Below are 22,838 nucleotides of genomic sequence, written 5' to 3'. Positions count from 1 at the left end.
CTACTTCTGAAAGCCTGTAAATTAGCTGCTACTTAGGGTTCTAATACAGAGCAAAGCATTTGTTATCCACTTAGCAGTGCTAGTCATCTCTACTATGGAAAATATCAGTGTTAGCTCACTTCCACTAAAAAGCACTCAAGTATTTTTAAAGAAACAAACCAGAAACAATTATGTTTGATCTAAAATCCAGCACTTATACATAAAAGAAATACAACTTGAAGCTTACTAATGCATTTTCTGTGTCCCCTGTATTTGTATTGAAATAAAAATAAAGTCACTTCCAAGCAAATGCACTTATTAATTTCTCATGTAGCTGTGTTGTTTTCAGGAGGATCTAAATTTCTTTCTATTTTTGTCATATTTGTTAAGGTTTGCATTTGCTGGGCTCCACTGACAATGTTTCAGTGAAATAATACTGAAATAGCACAACCTGGTACTGTCTGTGGATCACTGGCTTTAACTCACTAGTTGTTTTTTAGGCAGTGATATTGTTCTTTTATAAATCATTACAACTTGTTACTGAGATGATGAAAAAAACCTAGGAAGTCTCATGTACCTAGATATACAAGAGGGTGAGAGAATTAGGTTGAATCCTGAAAAGATGGGAGCATCCACAACTGGCAGGGCTTTATAGGGATTCAGCTCTCTTATGCACCAGTCAGCTCACAGCCCACCTGATGGTAAGCAAATAAATTATTCATTGAAACAATAGTTTTGTTTCCAGATAAACACTGACTTTTAGAAGTGCTTTTTCTCTCTCTCTTGTTTTGGCTTTTTTTTTTTTTTTTTTTTTGTTTGTTTGTTTTTAGTTCACTTTTTGAACTGTAATTCCATGTGATTGAAGAGAGAGGGCTGAAATCATCTCTTTACTCTCAGAGTCCTAAATCTTGACCTGGGTTTCTGCTTGGAAAGAATTTCTTCACCATTTTGTTTTATTTCACTATATATATATATATATATATCCTTTTAATTAAATTAGGTACTTGCTAAAGTTTCTCAGTTTGACCCCTAATATGTTACAGAAAATGTAACTTCCTCCTTATTGTCTGCTCTGCCTCAATGCTGACTGGGACAGACAGTGTGAAGTGATCCCGATTTATGGACTGTGAAGGTGTGTTTTGCTCCTGGGTCTTGACTGTGGTGGCTCACTGGGGACATGCCAGCAGGAAGCAGTGCTGGGCACTGCATTTGCACAGGCTGTACAGATATTTTCAGGGCGCTTCCGTTAATGTGACCAGTCATTAGATGTCAGCCTTAAGTCACGATGAACTCAGCAATTCAGATCAAGATGAGCTCTGTAGTCATCTGTCATCCTTTCACAAAACTTCTTCCTCAGGATCCCTTTTATGTCATGGTATCATGGAGGGAATGTGTGTGCCAGTAGCTAACTATGTATACAAAGAAAAGACTTGTTCTCTGTGGTTATAATAAGATCATCAGGGCTGCTCTCTGCAAACTCAGCTAACAGGTCTGCCTACATGCTTAAATCAGTGCAGTTTGTTTTTCCCCCCTCATTCATATGGGCCCACTGTGAATTGCACATCATCTTTCTTCACAGTCTGTACAAACAGTATCAAGCACTTGTATATCACTTTGAATCCTGAGTGGCTTGCTCCTCTGAGGAGGTTACCTCTTACCTATTCCTCTCAGCCATCCTATATTGCTCATTTTGTCACTTGCTAATTTTGACTCACTGAGTGCTCTAAGAGCATGAGTAAGTCAGGTTGTACATGTATTCTTTATTTCATTTGAATTACTAAAACATGATCTCCTTGGATATATTACATGACAAAGCATAAACAAGTCATAGGTAATAAATTGAGTATGGTATCTGAATGCCCTCTGCAAGGTTTTCTCATCATGTCAAGAATGCCTCTCCATTTTCCCGATGCATTTACAGTTGCTGTAGTTCTATTTATTAGGAGCTATGGTAAAGTCTGTACAGCAGAAATGTTATACAGACTCCAGCATTTGGAGATGACTGAAGGAGAAACTGTTGGCTTCAATGGTCTGTTACTGAATGTGCATGTCTAGCAAGTCCCTTCAATTTTGAAAAAAAGGTCATAAATAATGCAGATCCCCCAGGTGCACCTTCTCTTCCTTGTGTGCCATTTCAGACTGAGGTACACATATATGTAACGCAGAGCACATTATGAAAAACAGTCTCTAGCTGACAGAAAGCTGTGGCTGTAGTGTGGTCAGCATCAGAAATCCAATCTAAGTCCTTCTGTTCAGACATATATGTAGACACTGCTCAGTCTGGATCTGTTTTCTTTTGCTGATCCTACAGATGCATCCAAATGAATACATGGCAAGTCTTAACAATGTACATATGTGTGAACTTCCTAACAGACAAGTTACCTTCTGGAGGTGTCACAGGTCACACACATCCACTTCCCTTGGCATATGAGGATGTGATGGCTCTGAGTTTGGCAGGACACAGTCCCCAAGGAAGAGGAGCAATTCCTTGAGTTCATCCTCTAGGATCTCCCAGCAAGAAAGCCAGTAAGTAGTGACTGATTCTCTCTCCTTTACAAGGGAGTCAAAATATGTACCTGCTCACCCAGAACTAGTTTCCAAACTGGAGAATCCGCGTGGCCATATGACCTTTTCTGGTTGTCATGGAGTCTTAATGTGTCAAATATCACTGTGAATTGTGGTTACTTAACAGGCACACCAGAGAACCAGCTGCTGTCCTCTGTGGAATTTGTGTTAGGTGCTGTACAAACACCTCAGGGAACAAAGTCCCTGCAACAACTCTCTCATTCAGTGGGGACAAGTCACATTATGCCTACTGCTGAAAGCTGCAACCACATTGTTCAGCTTTTAGTGCTCTGAAGTTTTTATTGCTAGTTAAATAAAAACAAATTCAAGTCTTCATCTAAATGAAGCCTCTAATTTTGTGGGACCCTGTGTCTACATTTTTCACATGGTTGTAGGAAGGGAATGAAATCTCTGGACAGCACTTATTATCCATTCTCCTAGGCATTCATTCCATATTCTGATAAAGATCAGCCTTAGGCTTTCAGGTTATTGATCTCAGCCAAAAGGCAGATCTCTCAGCTCCAGCAAGTGTTTCTGCTAATATATTTTCCTTCCAACATTAATACGCTTTCTAATTTCAACCTCAAGAAGCAGTAATAAATTGCAATCTGTGGTTTTAGCTTGTAAAAGCAGAGTGGACCATATGAATATGTGTTGGACAGCTTGTCACAGCCTGCTGCAAAATCCAATTATTTCTGAGGTTATTATGCCTTCCTTCATTACAGCTATTCTAATAATCTCAAATAATTAGCTGAGATGCTATCAAACTTTCCTATAGTATCTGAAAAAATGCATTGGTGAGTTTGAACTTGTTGTCTAAACTGATAGGTAGAAAATACCGATGCATTCCTCAGGAAGTCAATAACTCCAAAAGTTACTTTTAAATACAATTGGGCCAAGTGCTGGCTTCTTCATTGGATGGGACTGTTACAAATTTATACTTCGTCTGGTAAGCTATTTCCCCATAAGCCAGGTGCTCTACCCACTTGAACTCTTTGAGCTCATGGTATTACAGGCCAGGGAAGGCAACTCAACTGTGAATGTTGACTCAATCTCCCCACAGAGACCTGCAAGGAGAAATGGGTCTGTACTCTGAAAAGAGAAGGTACAGCCTTGCACCTGAGATGATGTTGGCTTAAGACCAAGATACCAAACCAAGATATCATTGTTGGCCTTGTCCTGGCGCAGAGCACCCACGTAGCCTCTTCCTTGGGATTCTGTCCAGGTACATGGGGTTTTACTCTACCTCAAGTCTTAAGCAAATCAGTTGAAAGTACCTAAAGGCAGGTTAAAAATAAAAGAGTGTTGGGCCTGCTGTTCAGTGAGTCTGATACAAAAGAGTATCAGATCTTTTTCTGCTTTTAACATATAACTTTCTGAATTAATTCTTAAATATCTGGAGGAAGGTGTTGCAGTTCCTACAGACAGATTCAAGGAGCAAATCACACTTTGGCATTATTATGTACACTGGTATTGTAAAATCACAGTTAATTACTGTGAATTATTTGCTTATTATGGATCCTTGGAATTTATGGGACAAAGATCAAGTCTAAACAAATCTTTTTGATCTTTTAATGAATTTTGTAAAGGCAAGGGTATGAAAATCCCATCTGTATTTCTACATATTTGAACATTATCAGAACTGAGTTTTTCCTAAGCTGTTGATGTAGGAAAAAAAAAAAAGAATTTTCCATAAGCTACAGAGCAAGTATCAATCTTAACATTAAATGTTGTTACACAGCTCTGTGAATTATAATAACCCTTTTGCCACGGTCCGCATGGTATGGGGGATGGGACCAGGCACTGCAATTAGGGTTCTGACACAGTTGAGGTCTCGTGTAGCAATACCGGTTTATTCAGGGGATACAAGGGTTTAAATAAACGAGGTTTGAGGGGTGGATTCCAAACCAGGGAGGCGCAAGAGATTGACAGCTCAGGGAAAGATGTGATAGGGGGACAGGGGAAAGATGGGTGGAAGTCCCGGGTCTCGGAGGGAGCTGGCCAATGGTAGCTCTCCCTGCACTGTGGTAGCTACAGCCAATCAGTGGCAGATGAGCGGGAAAACAGGGGAGACAAAGAGACAAACAACTTTCGAAGGGAAAATCTGAGGGAGGAATGGGGACAATATGGAGGTACAGCAGGATCCATAAATTTTGACAATAAACTGGGGCGCACAAGGATTCATAAGCACACAACAATAAACTGGGGAAAAACTGTCAGTCTGCTGGGTGGATTGTCCGGTGAGTAAAAAGTCCATTCAGATTCCATTAATGCTTCTCCAGGCAACATATCTCTCCCATTCTGTCTTTTCATCCATCACACCCTTTGTTTCATTATAGAATTGCATCAGTTTTTTTAGATGATACTAACAGAAATGTTTCGGAAGCAGTTAGTGTTAAACAAATGGTCTGGCCCTTGGGTGACATTAGCTAATCAGATATAAATGAGGGCTTGAAAAATAGGATAAAACCAACTTAATTTGTAGACTGAATATTAGTCAGATGGCTTTTACTTGCCCTTTATATTCTGGAGGAGTTTTGTCAGAAACAACCTAGCTAGATGAAGAAAGAAGACAGTGATATTTGTCTGGATCTGATCACAGTCAGCTGAATTTGTATGCACCGTATTCAATTTTTATTTTTATTATGCAGTTCAAGTTCACAGTCCTGAAGAAACTGAAAGGCTGGAGCTAGCTTCTGAAAATGGGCTACCAAGTCAGCTCAGGTCCATACAGATAGCCATGAAATAGGCACTTCACAATTGAAGGGCTGAGACCAGACCAGGCCTGGACAATTTCTGGTGTGGAAGAGAAGCGGCAATGGGCAGAAACTGAAACAAAAGAGGCTCTGTCTGAACATCAGGAAACACTTTGTTTTCTGCAAACACTGGAATAGGTTGCACAGGGAGATTGTGGAGTATCCCTCCATGGAGATACTCAAAAGCTATCTGGACACAGTCCTCACTAACTGGCTCTAGGTGGCCCTGCTTGAGCAAAAAGGTTGGACTGGATGACCTTCACAGGTCCTTTTCAACCTCAACAAGTCTGTGATTCTGTGAAGAGGGGTAAGGACTCAGGGAAAGAGCCTGCCTCATTTTATATTACCTGGGAGCTAGAGACATAATATGCAGTAGTTTGGCATAGTGACTCTGCCAAGAGTTGCTGTGCCATTGTCATAGCCCATAGTCCAAACTCTTCCTCAGCATGAGAAACCAACCTGGCTATCAGTAGTTCTGCAACAGGAGCCTTTGACAGAGACAAAACTTACTGGCATAGGCAAAGTTCCAGCAGTCTGCCACCCTAAGCAGCTTCATACCCTGCTCATGGCTCAAGACAGTCCAGTCTACAGTTCATTTTGGTTATGTTCTCATGAATCCAAATTCTGTTTCTTCTGGACTGTATGCGTTTTCATAGCCCTCTTCCAACCACAAATTTTTTTAGTAGCTTCAGTGTGTCCTGCCTTAAGGATCTCTGAAATCTATTACTGGATAATATGTTTTAACAGAAGCATAACTAGAAACACATTATTATGAGTGACACTTTTTTAAAACTAGAGTTACTACAGTGAATACGTGTCCTACAAGGTTCAAAGGGTTACTAAAGCTTTTCTATAGCCTGTAATTGGGTATCATGTTTTCCACAAGCTCACTATTCTTCACATTATCTGTGAAAAGTGATTTAGTGGTAGACTCAGTAGTGACTGTGTAATCCTTGCACTCAATGATCTTAAAGATCTTTTTCAGCTTAAACAATTCTGTGATTCTATGATTTTGTGACAGCTAACATGAGTTCCCTTCCTATTGAAGCCATGCATACTGCAATGACCCCAGTCACAGCATAAGGTGCTGCAACCAACAGAAATTGTTGCTGACATTTCATGGCAAGCTGAGTTCAGGTTTGTTGTGCAATACAACCAATTGATAAAAAAATTGATCATGGGGCAGATGTGACCTCAAATTGAGCTTATTAATATCCACATTTGAGAATATTTTCATATATGTATTTACAATTCTGAAGAGAGAAGAAGAATATAATCTTTGGAAAGCTGCCAAGTTGTCCAGTAAGTTATTAGTGATTGAATAGTACCACCAACCCAATCTCTTCATCACTTAGACCCCATGCAACTCTGCTTAGGCTTGATTTATGACAATTAGTTCTGTCTAATGATGATAAACATGACAAGAAATATCCTCCAAAAACTTCATGCACTGTATATGGCATCTGACCTATGTACTTCATCAGCTTGGGACTTTCAACACATCTACTTCAGATATGTTTTACATTGCTCTCAGCATGCCTCCCATGCAGCAAAAGGATGTGAGTGCATCTCAGAGGCAGGAAAAGGTTGCTGTGCTCTGATTTCCAAGTTTACTCATGCCTCTCAAGATTGTTCATACATATATACCTGCAGTTTCAGAGCAATCTCTCATGATAGTAGTCACATAGTTAAACTTTATAAATCCTGCCCTTAGATATTGTAGACAATGAATATTTACCTGGATTCAAAGAGAGATAGGAAAATTAATGGCACCTCTAAATTCATACAAACCATGGATGCATTAGGAAGTGTGTGTGATGTATAACTACTGGTCGTGGGTTAAAAAGTAACTGAGGAAGAAAATTTAGATATGAATGTCCTGATCTTCTGCTATTCCCTAGGCATCTGCTGTTGCCTACATCAAAGGCAGAGTGGTGGCTTAGCTGGCTCTTTAGTCTGACCCACTATGTCTGTGTTCATGCTATAGAGCTTCATTTACTCAAGGGAAAGACAGATGTTCCTTATTTATGCACTATGAATTGTTCCCCAAGAAATATGCAAAGGACCTGGGTGCCTGTATTAGATGCCTGCAGTTTGAAAGTGTGCCTCTACTGCAGGAACCTTGGTGAATGAAGAGCCATCATAGCAGCGGAACGAATCTGCTCAGTTTGGCCTGTCAGTGTGTTGAAGGTCTGCAGGAAATTATTTGTCCTGGATTTTAATTGCTGGCATGAGATGTTCCTTCCTTTTGTAAATCGTCTCACCCTCCTCACATTGGACCTGTTGTCAAGGTGTATGAGATGGGGCCTGAGCCCTGAATCTGTTTCTGTGACTCAAAGCTGTTGGAATATTAATCAGAGCACCACCCAGAGCAGGGACTGTGATGTCTCTTGCCTCTAGCCACTGCGTCAGCTCCCACACCCAGGCCAGGAACAGTTTCCCTCAGTGATATGAACTGATAAATGTCATCACCCTTCTTTAAGGTTAGAAAGCAATGTGAAAAGTTTTCCAGGACTGGAAGTTCAAATTTGTATGTCTGAGTTTGAATGTTTGTGACTCAGTCCTTTATAGAAACTATCTGTAAGTAAATTAATTTAATTATTATAAAAAGTTGACATCCGAAGACAGAAAGATTTAACCAAGATGACTTAGATGACATTATTCTGGGAATAAAATTCAGCTTAATTGTGATTTGTGTGTTTAAATAGAAAGACCTTTAAATTCTGGTTAATCTGATATAAAGTTTTATTGCCATTCCCAAGCATTGTAAAATATTGAGGCAGGCTCCAAACATCCCTGATAAAGTTTCAACCATTGCTTGTTCCTTTTTTCCCCTTAAACAAAGGTTTATTTTTTAATTTTCTTTCCCTTTGATTGTTTTTACCTACAGAGATCATATCTTTGTGTTCTTCTCTGATATCAAGAAAGTGAAGGGAAAAAAGGTCAAAGTCTCATATTGACAGTTGGGTTTTCTTTGTGGGAGAGGGGAAAAAAACCCCTAGAGATTTCCATGGTCCTCCTCCAAACTAGAGAATATAGCAAGATTTGTCATGAGCACTGAGAAGTGTAAAATATTAATGGAAATCTGACAGTATTGTTCTCTGAAATGGAAAATTTCATTTTCTAATGCTACCATAAGTTCTCTGAGGGGGTGAGAGGTTTGCTTTTACACTAAAAAAATATTCATAAGTAGTCCCCAGAGAGGGATGGAGGGAAGGAGGGAGAGGAGAAGGAAGGAAGGAAGCAGGCAAGCAAGCAAACAAGCAAGTAAGCAAGCTATGATCGGGCTGCAGCATGAGGCATGGAGACTTTTTCTTCACTTTCCTGGAGAACAGGAAAACACACATCACCTCAATAAGCTCTGAGCTTTATACCAATACTTATTTAGTTAGTTTAGTTAGTTACCCATAGAGTAATGCTTATTGTTAAGTCACTTGCAGAGTATTTAAACATGACAGCACAGCCTTAGCTCTGCACAGCCTTAGTTCTCATGCTACGTTTAAATTGGTTAGAAAATAAGAATGATGAGTAATTTTAACATATTTAAAGGGATGAGGAAGATGAAGATGTCTATTTCTGTGGCCTCTTGGAGACAGCCCTGCCACAGCCTTGACTCTGCAGGGGAGAGGATAGCCTGATTTCAGCACAGAGAGTGGGTGGTTCTCTGTTAAGATTGCTGCTTTGGCCAGTCCAGCAATTAATGTCACTGAGGTCATTAAGCAGACATGGAGTGGTAACAACTTTCAGTTGCCACTGACCTGTCTGGATCCTAGCCAGAGACCTAGAAATCGAAATTTTTGCAGGCTGCTACCAGACCTTTTAGCTGCCTTTTACTTAACATATTTCAAACTGTGGAACAACAGAAGAGGAAAAAAAAATCAAAGGCAAGCAGATGTTGCAGGGATGATAAAGAGTGAGGCAAAAGAAATGGGAAATTAGGTTGAGAGGTAAATGATTTGGACAGATACAGACCTAGAAAGGAGTAGTTTCAGGTGTCTGTCTGTTACTGGTTATTGGCTGTGCATCCATCCCACATAGTTTTAATATTGAAAGACCATGAGTAGTGTTTGGTTCTCAAATACACAGAGGTTATTTTTCTACAGCTGATTCTCTAATCTGCAAAGCAGACTTTTTTTTTGGTTGACAATTAGTAGTGCTGTGGTGAATCACTTCTCTACTGGTGCTTCACTCCCTCCCTTTCTTCCATAAATGCTTCTAAGAATAGCTGCTATAGAAATAACTTTCATCTAGGGAAATAGCCCAAAATAGCAAACTCTATCCCTAAAAGTTATCAGACTGGTTAGTCATTAGCAGACTATTAGACTGGAAAGAATAAAAACCTAAAAGTAGCTAACAAATGTGTTCCTTATCAGTTTATTTTACTATGATTTATGCTTAAAAAGTGCAACAAAATTTCAATACATGCATGTTTCTATAGGTAGAAGGAAGTTGATTTCCTTAAGGTACTTTACAGATTGCTAAAGTCATATGTTGACAACATTACACTTACACGCAAATTATCATTATATCACAAGAAACAAAAGATTTGAGTTTCATTATATTCTGATCCTACTGGATTTGGTTTTGGTTTTTTGTTTTGTTTTGTTTTGTTTTTGAAAAGCAGTACATGGACCAGAAACAGATGCAGAAGCTGCAGATGTGCTGAATTTTGCAGACAGCTATGGTGCTTTAGTATCTCATTACAGAACTGGCATAGAAATTTTGCCTGAAAATCACAACACAAAAGACCCTTTTTACTATAGTATCAATGAGAGGAGGACAAAAAGTGCACTTTGTCCAGCAGAGAGAGTAGTGTCCAGTGGACTGAACTTGTAGACTCAGCCCATTTGGATCAATGTAGTTTACCACGGTCCTGTGCAGCTCAGTGGGCTTGTCAGTCTCTTTAGGTTCTGTGCTTTAGATAACAAAGAAGATTTGCCATAGTGATGCTTGGCAACTGGCTAATCTCCAGGGAATTAAAACCAATTACTTTTTATGTAGCACTTTTGTTACTTTTCTTGCCCCCTTGAGAAGGCTTGAAGGTAGCTAACAGGAGTAGCTTGTTTATTTAGCTAACTAAGAATTTCAGAGTTCTCTTCCTTCTTCTGGACTTTTACAGCTAAAAAGCCCAGGTTAAGCCCTCACATGCACTGGGGTCTCAGCTCACCTGCGTGTGAGTTCAAGTCTCTGTTCTTCTGCAAGTAACTTCTCAAATGCAGTAGCAGTGTAGAAATAGCCTCATCCTCTTCTTAAAACAAGCAATCTGTGTAGGTTATAAAAAGTAACTGAGTCAAAGCAGCTGAAGCCAGGAGATAAGCCTCTTAGATCAGAAGAGGTACACAAGTGGCAAATGAACAAATGTGTGTAAATACACGTTGAAGAACATGGGGTGGCCAGTGCCATTTTCCCTGTACTTTATGCTCTGTAAGGTGTATGTCATATTCCCAGGAACGTGTCAGGGGGGAAATCATAACAAAGAGAAAGATGCACTTCTTAGCTATTTTTCTGTCTTAGTCTTGTCTCTGAACATACTCTGAATTGTTGGCCTGCTTAGGATGACTGAGTGTGGTAGCAGCACAAGTTGTCACAAATTGCTCAGTTCACCATCCTGTGGCTTGCTGTCCCCTCAGGTGCACTTTAGACACAGGCTAGCACCATCCTAGGCAAGCTGAGAGCTGTATTTAATTTCTAACATAATGATTTATTCACTGTAGTATTGCACAGTCATACAGACTGACAAGGCTGAAGTTCACACCTTGTGGTATTTTTAAAGGCAGGTTTACTAGTTCTGTGCTCCCTCAGCTTGGCAGTCTTGTTCACTGGGTTATATATTCTGCCAGGCTAGCTGATGTGAATCACCAACCAGTTTGGTGCTTTACCTCTTGATTGCTAAACCACAGTGCTTGCTGCTATGACAAATGCTGATACACTTCTCACAGACCAAACTTGTTGCTGTCCTCACAGTTTCATTGGTACAAGTTCCTGATTCAGGAATGCATGCAAATTTGATAATTAAGGACTAGCAGGACTGTGTGGTGATTCCCTCCAGAAAATTGAAGGACTGGTCATGTCAAGAGAACACAAGAGCAGCAGATGTGCTACTATGCTACAGAAAACTATGGCGCGGCAAACAGCATTTGTTTGAGGTGTCAGTGGCACCTATCCCAACTAGGGTATATGGGATTATATCTAGGGAGTGAGGGGAAGTACAGTCAAGGTCATTCATTCATCAGATTTTATATACTGGCTGTATAAAGTAGAGTTAATAGGACTGTTAGTTGCTGTAACACTGCTACCCCATTTCAACAGAGTTCAATGTTTGAAAACTGAAAATTAGGACCTGTCTCTGTATTATCCCTAGGGTCAGCACTGACATATTTATTCTCTTTTAATTAGTCACAGCTAGCTCTAGGGTGGGTCAGGGGAGGATGGAAGTGAGACTCTCAGAATGAGCATTTAAATCCTGCCTTACTGCACAGGGATAAACAGAAGAGTATCTCTGACTCTGACCTCCAACACTGTGTAGACTTAAGTATTAATTCCTAGTACAGTATTTGCTACAAAGGGACACACACCATAAACTCTCAAAGACAGAAAAGCAGTCTGGAAGTGACAGCAGAACATGTATGTACATTTATTTTTGGTTACACAAAAGGCAGGCCAGTCAGTGTGTGGACACACTGCCCCTCTCATTCCCACTATGTTCGCGGGAGGTTCCCCTCACACACTCAGGAACTGTTCCACTCACAGGTTTGTATTGTTACAGGGGTCCTGAGGCTCTTATCAGTCGATGGTAACTAGATATGCCATGTAGCTATCCCATCTCACCACGCCTGCGGTGAGTAGAGGAGCTGCAGTACCAAGAGGCCATCAAGGGGAGGAGGTTTTTCAGTTGGCACAGCAGGTGTTGAAAAGGCCAGTTTACTTACATTATTGCATTCATTATAAGGTCATCCCCAATGATAATGCCATATATGGGGGCTTCACCCTCCTCTAGTGGAGAGAAAAGGACAGGGGAGCATATGAAAGATTTGATACTAAAATTGTCTGCAAATCTCTGTTAGGTGTGGCAGAGAGCAGATCAAGTAGAAATTTCCCTCTGTGCCTTCCTTCGCATAAAGATAAATTTCAAGAAGAGAAATTAAGCACTACAGTGATTTGCAAAGAACATGGCTTTGGTTAATGTCCTCAAATTAACAACTAGAATAGGGATTCTACACCCTGCAAGAAGATAATGAACTACTGCAGTTTTTGGAAAAGAACTGGCAAAGATTTCTTCAGGGTTTTTTACTGACAGTTTTTGTGTCTATTTTATTTTTGCTTCCTATAAGTATTCTAGCAGAAATATTTCCTGGCAAGAATGTGCTTCAAAGCAGTCAATTTTTTTAAGTATTTACTGATAGCAGATTTGAAATCCCTGAAATTTGAACCAAACACTTTCACAGAGACATAATTATTCAGTAGAGGCACAGAAAAAGCTACAAAAAGCTACTCACAACCCACAGTTTTTGGAAATTATCCTCAGAGTAAGCAAAAATGAAGAATAAGGTAGGAGTCTTCAAGGAGATTTGTAGACAGGAAAGAAATTACCTACATGTCCGAGTAAACTATTTAAATTTTTATTGCTTAAAATTTAGTTATTCAATTCTACTGGTAACTATAAATCTATGAAGTATCCATGTCCCAATATGGTAGGCATTTCAAAATTATTCTTCCTCGTGTTTACCCAAGAGGTTTTCACTGAAACAAAGAGATGGTATAAATGAATGCAGGGAGAAAAATGAGCCTCCCATCACCATTTTAGTGACACTACTTTTTCACAATTTTCAACAGTGACTTCTAAGCTAAACTTGTTGTATATTTGTGTTACCATTAAACCACCGTATCAAAGCTATTCCACGTGGTACACTGGACAACCCACACTCTCTGTGGGTTTTCTCTGACCTTATGTGGCTTTGGTGTAGGTCTATCATTAGCTCTTTTCTCGAAACTGAGTGCTGATCTCAGAACATCAATGCTTCCTTCAGCAAACTGTTGATCCCAGTAGTCTCTTCTCCCTTTCTCCCATTCTCTTCATCTTTCTAACCTTTTTACTGGTTTACTTGTTCTTCCTTTCTAGCGTATTAAAACAAGCCTATAGGCCAAGCCACTTATTTCTGGTTTTTATTTTACAAGTCTTGTCAAGTTGGACAGTCTTGACAACTGAAAAAAGAAACTTCAGGTTAAGGCTGATCACTGAAGAGAGGCTTCTGTACATAGTAGCACATCACACCATTTGTGACACAGAGGTTCTTTGGGACTCTCTGCAATGTAGCTTCTGATAGAATATGCAAAACAAACAAGACACACAAGAATCAGAATTTTAAAACGTAGGCAGCTTGCACCTAAGTAGTTGAAGCTGCCAATTTCAATAAATATATAGAGATTTGAAAAAAATATTAGCTGTATCTTTCCACACCCACATTTCATAAATGCAGACACCCACACACTTTTTCATATATATTGCATGCTACTTTTCTGGAAAATATCCTGGAATTTAATATAATATGTGAGTTGATAATTTATTTTAGGCTGTATACATCCATTTAGGAGACTGGCTATTGAAACACTACTTTCATCAAGCCACTCTGTAAATTAACTGATTAGCTGTGCACGGTGCAGACAGTGACAGCACTGAACAGTGTGAATTTGAAGAAGCATTCTATTTCATGGCACAAATTGTGGGAGTGAACTAATGTAGCTTTGGTATGAACAGCACAAGTTTAATGATGTGATTTCTGGTCTGAAAATTTTTCTGACTATTGAAGGTCTTTGTGCAAGTTACAAAAAGTACAAAAACTTCAAACAACTGTTCAAGTTAAATTCCTGTTTGACTTCCTGTCTTAAAACAGGAAAACCAATCCTTTTTTTCAGTTTCACATAGTACTACGCACTTTGTTGTGAATTTGCCCCGCCCATATTCCTGCTGTCATTTCTGTCTGATTTGGGTTGAGGGTGAAGGAGTTAGAGAAACAAAAAAAAACTTTAGGTAAGCCAGCCAACATTGTACTGCCCCACACAAGTAAATTCTGTCGTCCTTTTGTACAGGAAGAGACTTTGATTGAAAGCTCAACAAAACCAGTATTTATTACCAAGAGGTGGCCAAAAAAACAAGAACTTGAGAGAGAGGAAAGAGGAGGAAAATAAGCCCTCAGTACAATTCCCCCTCTCACTCAGATGTTGCTTACGAAGTTATCTTACCGACCCCAGAATGCCTAGAACTACCCACAGCAGAAACTGCATTCTCGGAGTCAGTAGGCTCACAAGATAACGGGTGTCCCCGCAAAACGCAATGTTGTCCTTTGATGTGAAGCTTGCATTTCACTCCCAGCATGAGCTCTGCTTTTTATACAATTAATTGGTGACGTCTACCTGGGCAGGTGTGATCAGCACCGCCCAGCTAGAGGCCTTCAGTCCCTTCCCTCATTATGCAAGTGGCATCTCTTCTGCGCATGCATGGGTACTCTGGAATGTCCCCGTGCCTGCATGCTGCACCCCAGGGGGTCTTTCCTTAATGTCTCTGGGGGCTTACTTCATCCTCCTCCTCTTTACTTTCCAGTTCAAATGCCCTTGGAGGGTCATCAATCAATAGTGAGGTACCAGTTAATTATAGTTTATACAAAATGCTCCCTTCAAGGATGAAGTTCTAGTTTATTAGTGCTTGTTTTCTCATAACTTGGTGGGAAAAGAATAGATTGTCACAGGTGGCTGAGCCAACCACAGACCAAGATGGCAGCATCTAATTAAGCATGAATTCATCCCCTCATCCAGATCATCGATAAAAATATTAAACAGGACTTGCACCAATACTGAGCACTGGGAACACCACCACTGACTGGATACCATCTGGATTTAACTCCATTCACCACTGTTCTCTGGGCTCAGCTGTCCAGACAGCTTTTTACCCAGAGAAGAGTACACAATCTAAGCCATGAGCAGCCAGGTTCTCCAGGAGAAAGCTGTGGGAAATGGTGTCTATGGCTTTCTAAAGTCCAGATAAACAACAACTATAAGTCTGTCCCTCATCTACTAAGTAGCTCACTGTGTCACAGGAGGAGATCAGGGAAGCCAGGTAGAATCTGCCTTTTCTCTTCTTCTCCAAAGTGGCTTCTTGCCTTACTTCTTTTTGACCACAAAATTAGTTAATTCAGAGCCTGACCTCCTGCCATATTGCAAGTAGGAATAAGAGCTCAAATAGTTCCTAATTATCCTCAATTTAGCTCTAGTTCTCTTGTTGGAAGGCCTTTATTTCCATAGATAATGTTGCAGTTGACTCACTTCTGCCTTGCATGCTAATCCAATGCTTCCACAATCCATTGCACCATTGAAGTCAATAGGAGCTTTGCCATCAAATGAGCTACAAGCCAGAGGCAATCCCTAATTAGTTAACTCTGACTGCTAGATGCAACTTGATCTGTAGCAGCCACTGAATTATTATATTCTGCTAATCTGTATCTGACTAAACACTTTTGCCAGTGTATTCCTGAGCACTCCCCCTTCCCAGGGAGGTTAATTAAATGACAATTACTGCTATTTAAGGTCAGAAATAGGGAACAAGATAACATAAACCCCACAAAATTTAAGCTAAATAACAGCTCCAAAAGAGACAAAACCATGGATGGGTATCTACTCTGGCCAGCACAGGGTCAGTAGCGCCAAGGCTATCCACACATTTAGCATCAGCAGCAGCAGCAGCTCAAAACTCCTCCACCGCCCCCACTGCCACAGCACTGTCTGATCACTTCCTGCCTGCCTTACATCTGACTAACAGCCAGCTGCCTCAACCCTGCACTCAGAAAGACTGGCCAAAAATTCATTTAAACCAAATGCGCTCTCATTACTCTTAGAGTCCTCTCTTGGTGCAACACAGCATGACACTGGGACTAAGTATTATTTTGTTTTAATCAATGTTGCTGATATTTGAGAGAGAAGGAGAGGGAACATGAGCAACTCCACTGCAGCCTTTAATGTGACTCTAGTGAGATGCTGTTATATATTGGGCTGTGTCTCAGCATAGGGGCTTGTATGACAGACCCTGTCATCATCTACCTCCAAGATTATCATTCATGCTGCTAGAAAGACAACTTTATTGGACTAAATATTGGCATGTGTCTGTGAGGCCCACACAGGTAAAGGCTCTCCCGGGGCCATGTGTCTGAGTCACTGTGCGTGGGTGTAACAACTGCACTAGTTATTATTAATCTCTCTGAAACCTCTTTACAGTGATTAAGGGAGTACTGTATGAAAGCAATCTGCTTTGTGGGTTCTCGCCAAGGAAGACCCACTAAGCAGATTTTGTTGGATCCTTCAGCCAAACTGCTCTTTTCTTGGCAACCAAAATGCGCATCAACATAGATGTAATGTCAATTTCCAGCCTTTTTGTAAAGTACTTTATTCAGGTTATTTGGACGCTACACAAACCACTAATTCAAAGCACAGTATTTAACATAGCCAATCACTTTTCTGATGTGCCAGTGTATATAGATAAACTTGAGCAAGAGACAAGAGGTCACATTTAAAATAGAACGCAAAAAGCAGGTGTGTTCTTGTCTCCAATCCCCTTTTCATGAAGGAAGGACTTCAGTGAGAGGTTTCAGTATGAGATGAATGACAGGTATATGTCAGCAGGTGATGAACTTCCTGCAAATTGTGGCCAGAACAGCTCAGCAAATTGCCAGGGATCTGCTCATCTTTTTCTCCAAGCTGGGCATTTGGGGAATAAAAGATCCGAGCTCTCACTAAGAAAGCTGTGAAAATGAGATCATGTGGCAATGGCCTGCAGCTACATAGAATTTTTGGTAACCCTAGTTTTGGGTGAAAATAATGATCACATAGAAAGCTTTAGCCTATGTGTTCAATAACAAAGCTGGTAGCTAGTTTCTGTGGCTGAGTCGGAGGGGGGGGAACTCATGTCCTCTAGAGGAAGACTCTAGTAGGTTTTGTCTGACCTATTTTCTTTGATCTCTGGTATCTTTAACTTCTGTTTACTCCTGTATATATGTATATATATATATTTTAAAAAATCTCACCCTTTTTTCCTCTTCCCATCCCCATTTCTGGCAGTTGATCAAAGCCTGGGTTTACTATTCTACTAGGTGCCTTATGACATCTTGTTCTTACGCACCAGAAAGTGACTATCTCTAAAGCAACCTTATGAAGCTAAGTAAAACAGGGCAAAATAGCAGCAAATTGAAGTTTTTCCAGCTTAGTCTGTCCCAGGAGGTTTGAACTGGGGAAAAACAAGACACTCTGAAGGAAGCAAAAAATAAGAATGAAAAAGAAACAAGATAGTCTCAAGAAAGGAGAGAAAAAAAGAATCTAATATTAGGTAGAATGTCAAATAGATATTTGGAGTTCAGAGTGCTACACCAGGCTGACTATACTCAGCTTTGACTACCTACAGCACTTTTTATAACACCAGCTTTGTGTCATTAAGTAATTAATGTTGTGGTGATGTGCCATTTCCTTCCGTATCACTTCATTCACTACACATCATATGGTCATCATTTCAGTTTCTATAGTATTAAAATACTTAACCAGAGTCAATTCCTTTTTGACTTCATCTGTTCTGTGTACCTGGGTTGTGTTTTGTGTTTGGTGGGTTTTTTCTATTTCCAGAGAGCAAGAGATCCAATATGAGCAGATAGCCTCTGAAACTCATTTATTCCATCTAGAAGGCAAACAAACTTACCTTTAAAAAACAGAAAAGGACAGACACACAGAAAACTTCTTGCTAGCTTATTTTGTGCCCCTTGCTAAGCATCTCATAGAATCACAGAAGCATGGAAGCATAGAATCACAGAACGGTTTGTGTCGGAAGGAACCTTAACGATCATCTAGTTCCAAGCTCCCTGCCTTAGGCAGGGACATCTTTCACTAGACCAGGTTGGTTGCTCAGAGCTCCATCCAACCTGGCCTTGAATAGTTCCAGGAATGGAACATCCACAACTCCTCTGAGCAGCCTGTTCCAGTGCCTCACCATCATCACAGTAAAGAATTTCTTCCTAATATCTAATCTAAACCTACTCTCTTTCAATTTGAAGCCATTCCCCCTTGTCCTGTCACTATACGCCCTTGTAAAAGGTCCCTCTCCATCAGTCTTTTAGGCTCTTTTCAGATACTAGAAGGCTGCAAATAGGTCACTCTAAAATCTTCTCCAGGCTGAACAACCCCAATTCTCTTTCCCTTTTCCTCATAGGAAAAGTGCCCCACCCCTCTAATCAACTTGGTGGCCCTTCTCTGTACTCACTCCAACGGTCGACGTCCGTCCTGTGCTGGGGACCCCAGAGTGGATGCAGCATTCCCAGTGGGGTCTCACTAGAGCAGACCAGAGGGGCAGAATCGAATTGCTGGCCATGCTGCTTTTGGTGCAGCCCAGGATATGTTTGGCTTTCTGGGCTGTTGAGTACACATTGTTGGCCTCTCATCCACCGGCACCCCAAGTCCCTCTTGGCAGGGCTGCTTTTGATCTGCTCATCCCCCAGCCTGTACTTATCTCTGAGGTTGCCCCAACCCAGGTGCAGCACCTTACCCTTGGTCTTTTTAAAACGAATAATATTCCCATAGGCACACTTCTCTAGCCTGTCCAGATTTCTCTGGATGGCATTTCATCCGTCCGGTGTGTCAATCATACCACTCAGCTTGGTGCACTTGGTGCTGTCATATCCTTCTGCTTTCGCATACATAACCGTAAAATGATACTAACTAAATTATATTGTTTACAGTCCGAGAGGTATTTGGCCGTATAAAACTGTGCATCCTCGAGTGATTTTCAGAAAGGGCTATGCAGTCAGAGCATCAGCCTGCCCCTAGAGCAGGTAGAGGAACTATCCTTGCTTTGCTGCATTTGATATAGTGTCAGTTATCCCATTTTAGTTTCATCTGTTCCATCAATCTGCATGAAGAGGCTGCCTAATCATGACCTTGCCCCTCTCTACTACCCACAGAGTGACGTACAGCCATTGGTGCAGAAGGGTGAAACAGCTCCATTGTGGCTCTGGTCCTTGCAATAGGAAGCAAGACAATGGTGGGCAAGCCTCCTTTCTTCCCCCTAGAACTTCACAAGCACTGGAAAGAGTAAAGTCTTTTACTGGTGCTTTGGACTGATTATATTTAAATGAAAGACCATTTCTAAACTTCAAATACCAATAAAGAAATAGTATCATGAAGACTTGGCTGAAAGAAAAAAAAAAACAAACCACAGGTATTAATGTTAATGAAATCATAATATCCAACACCAACCCTTGATGAGTTGGCCTGTGTTAATGATGGAGGAACAGAGGAAGTCTTAATGACCCCTTGACCTCCCCAGTAAATCCACACTTGAAAGGGAGGGGATTAAAATGTCTTAAAAATCATGTGCTGGAAGCTGAGAGAGCTTAACATTTTCCTTATGCTGATGTCAGATGACTTTCTCAGCCCCTACATCAGTTATCTACCAGGCCAAAATGGAAACAGGAATGCTGGTATGTTAAGGTAAGATGTCTTGTAAAAAACTTCAGGTTTCTTGACTTGGCACAGCTCTACCTCACTGCCTTTGTCCAGGGCATGAAACATCTGAACTTTCTACACAGATTATCATGATCTATTTTGATCAGTTTTCCTTTTTGTGAGAGTGGGAGTGCATGTGATCACAGAATCATAGAATCACAGAACATGGCGAGTTGGAAGGGACCCACAAGGATCATCAAGTCCAACCCATAGCCCTACACAGGTCCATCCCCAAGAGTCACACCATGCACCCGAAGGTATCATCCTTCCCAGTGGAGAAGGCCCTTTCAAGGTTTACAGACCAGTTGTGCTGGGCTCAGTCGGCTCTTCTTCCTGCAAATGCAGTAAGAATACATCCAAATTCCCAGCTCTGCTCAGCAGCATGAAAAAAAATAAAGAGAGAAATACAAGCATAGCTATAACCTATCTGGTGGAAGAATAGAAATATAAAACTCTGCCAAGTAGTACAAAAAAAAAAGTAAAAATTCAGTGTGGTAAAATGGAGAAGAGATAATAATCGGTATGCTAGAAGGATGTGTGTTAACGATTACAAGGAAATATTTTATACTTTGTGAGATCCAACAAAAATAAAATTGAAAAGAGATATTCAAATTACCTATACCCTGAATCTCTCACAGAGACTTTTGCTTATTATTAGCAAATGTCTATGTGACAATGATAAAACCTTGTCTGATACTACAACAAATATGAAGAGGAAAGAGCATTACCGAAAGACATCAGCAATCTGCCTCTGTTCGGTCTTCCAGTAATACGTTATAACTTCTATGACTAACACCAATGACTGCAGATTTTCACAGCCACCCTGTTTGCACAAGATTCAACTGCAATGAAATTGCATTCTTGCTCCAGAGAGTCACAAAATTTAACTTGTAGCCATCTGAGAGCTGTTTGCACAGTGCTGCATTTGTATTGGTGAAAAAATGAAACAAAGAAACCAGGCTCACATTTTTTTGTTCACGTCCTCTGAATTCTTGTAAAATTATATCCACAGGAGCTTGGGAATGTAATTTACTTCTTTATGTTACTTAATATATATTTATATATATAATAATTATGTTGTATTTATTAGATACAAATGAGTGATAAATTTGATTCCTGGGGGAACCCCTTTACTGCCATCCACTGACTCTGAAACCAGCAGCTACTTCCTCACCAAATAGGAGGCAAATTCAAATCTTGGTTGCCCTAAACATATTTTCAAGGTAGTATCAGCTACTCCAAAGCATTTTGAGGAACTCCCAGTACATGTTTCTCTGTATAGAATGATACATCAGCTTGTGGGCTGTTATGGCTCACTGACTAGGATTTGCTTCTGCCATCCGTAGTCACCTTAAATAACATCTCACTGTATGGATAGTCTCCCTCCAGAAAAGCAACCACCTGTAGGCTTTGGAGCAGTGTTTGCAGAAAACCAGCCTGACTTCATCCTGGTGGAGAACCTGAGTGCTCAGCCACTATGGAAGCTAAACAGCACACATAGGGAAGCATACTTTTTGTTCAAAGTCTGGTTGCAGAGTCTGAACCGGGAAAGTCTGTGGTCTGAGATTGCACGAGGTTGCATTGTGGAAAAGGATTGTGCAGTGTGTCAACAGCTTAGAAGACAAAACAAAAATGGGTTATGTTTTATGCTGCAAATTTTGATTTTTTTTTTTAGAGTTGTTTTTATCAATTAGTCTCCTTTCTGTTTCTAGTGGAGTCAAAAATATTTTTAATAGAAAAGTAATCTTCCAAACAGAAAGGTTATTTATCCCTTTGATATTCTTTATCTGTAAGGTGTTTGTATTTCTGAACAAGGCACTATAATATACAATATACCAGAAGCAGTATACCTATCTCAGTAAGGCTTCAGGCCAACAGCTGAATGAATTCCTCAAAGTAACACAGAGACCTTTTTAGGATGCTAAATATTTTTCCTGTTTGAAAACTCAGAATGTTTTGCCGTATGTGCAAAGGAGATTTGGGCCTGGAAACGGCTTAATAGACATGTTTGTAACAAACATGTCTATGTCAACAATGGGAAACCCCCAAACCAGCCAACAACCTAAAAACTAGCACTCTTGTAAGTTGTATGTTTAAAAAAAATGGAAAAGCAATTGTATCTCTCTCTAACAACCATCCATCTTCAATATTAGTCATCCTCAGGAAGTCACAAAGGTTTATCTGAAAATCCTTTGAAGATCCTCTCTGCTGTCCTCCCACATGAGAAAACTTGGCCCACTCTGCTATGCAAGCACAGAGCAGAGCAGCCTGCACTTGTGAGGAAATTGGTCTTACTTTAATTACTTTGTGTACTGACATTGCTGCCTAGTGATATTCTTCCCTTTACCTAAGGGTACATACATCTCACCTTCACAAAAAATCATATTACACCAGGGCCTTACACATAATTTAATAAAAGAAACCCACTTTCACTGAGCAAGATGGAACCCCATTTGGACAATTGAATGATGCTCAAATGTCCAAAGGTTTGAGAAGTGGCTCCTGTAGATTGTGGGAAATTGGAAAGAGTGTTTCTTAGGGCAGCCATAGCCATCTTTGAAAGAAGGATGAAAGTGGCCCTGGAGCACTGGGATGTGCGTAGGCCAAAGGGCATGAGTTCCATTGCTTCTCCTGCTGCCTGACAAGAACACCCCATATGTACAGCAAAACATGACAAAACTGATGTTTTAATGCTGTGAGGACAGATAAAGCATGAAGAGCCTCTTTGTGCCCAGTACCCTGCTCTACACCAGTTCCAAGACTCAGGATCCTTTCACCTCTCACTCTTCCAATGCACGGTAGTTATGAAAAGAAGTGGAGAATCCTACAGGAGGTAAACATCACTGCTGCTCATCTGGGCTGTGAAAGCAGGCAGGAGCTGTTATGTCCAACCTGAGTGAGACACAGCTCTGTCATGGAAAAGAATTTTAGGAAGACCCTTTCAACTACAAAATTGTTAAAAACTCCACAGGACTTTCAGTTGTTTGTTTTGTTGTTTTGGAATTTTTG

General features: G+C 40.5%; 1 long non-coding RNA gene across 1 annotated transcript in view; it reads right to left on the bottom strand.

The window, feature by feature from the left end:
- The window catches only part of LOC116784764, a 44,519-nt gene that overhangs the window by 5,443 nt on the left and 16,238 nt on the right, over positions 1–22,838 (bottom strand). Inside the window, exon 2 of the long non-coding RNA XR_004356236.1 lies at positions 557–674. This is a non-coding gene — a long non-coding RNA (uncharacterized LOC116784764). The remainder of the gene's footprint in view (positions 1–556; positions 675–22,838) is intronic.

This window comes from Chiroxiphia lanceolata, chromosome 3, assembly GCF_009829145.1.
Source record: "Chiroxiphia lanceolata isolate bChiLan1 chromosome 3, bChiLan1.pri, whole genome shotgun sequence".
In the NCBI taxonomy this organism is placed as follows: domain Eukaryota; kingdom Metazoa; phylum Chordata; class Aves; order Passeriformes; family Pipridae; genus Chiroxiphia; species Chiroxiphia lanceolata.
This window is presented reverse-complemented; position numbering and strand designations above follow the sequence as displayed.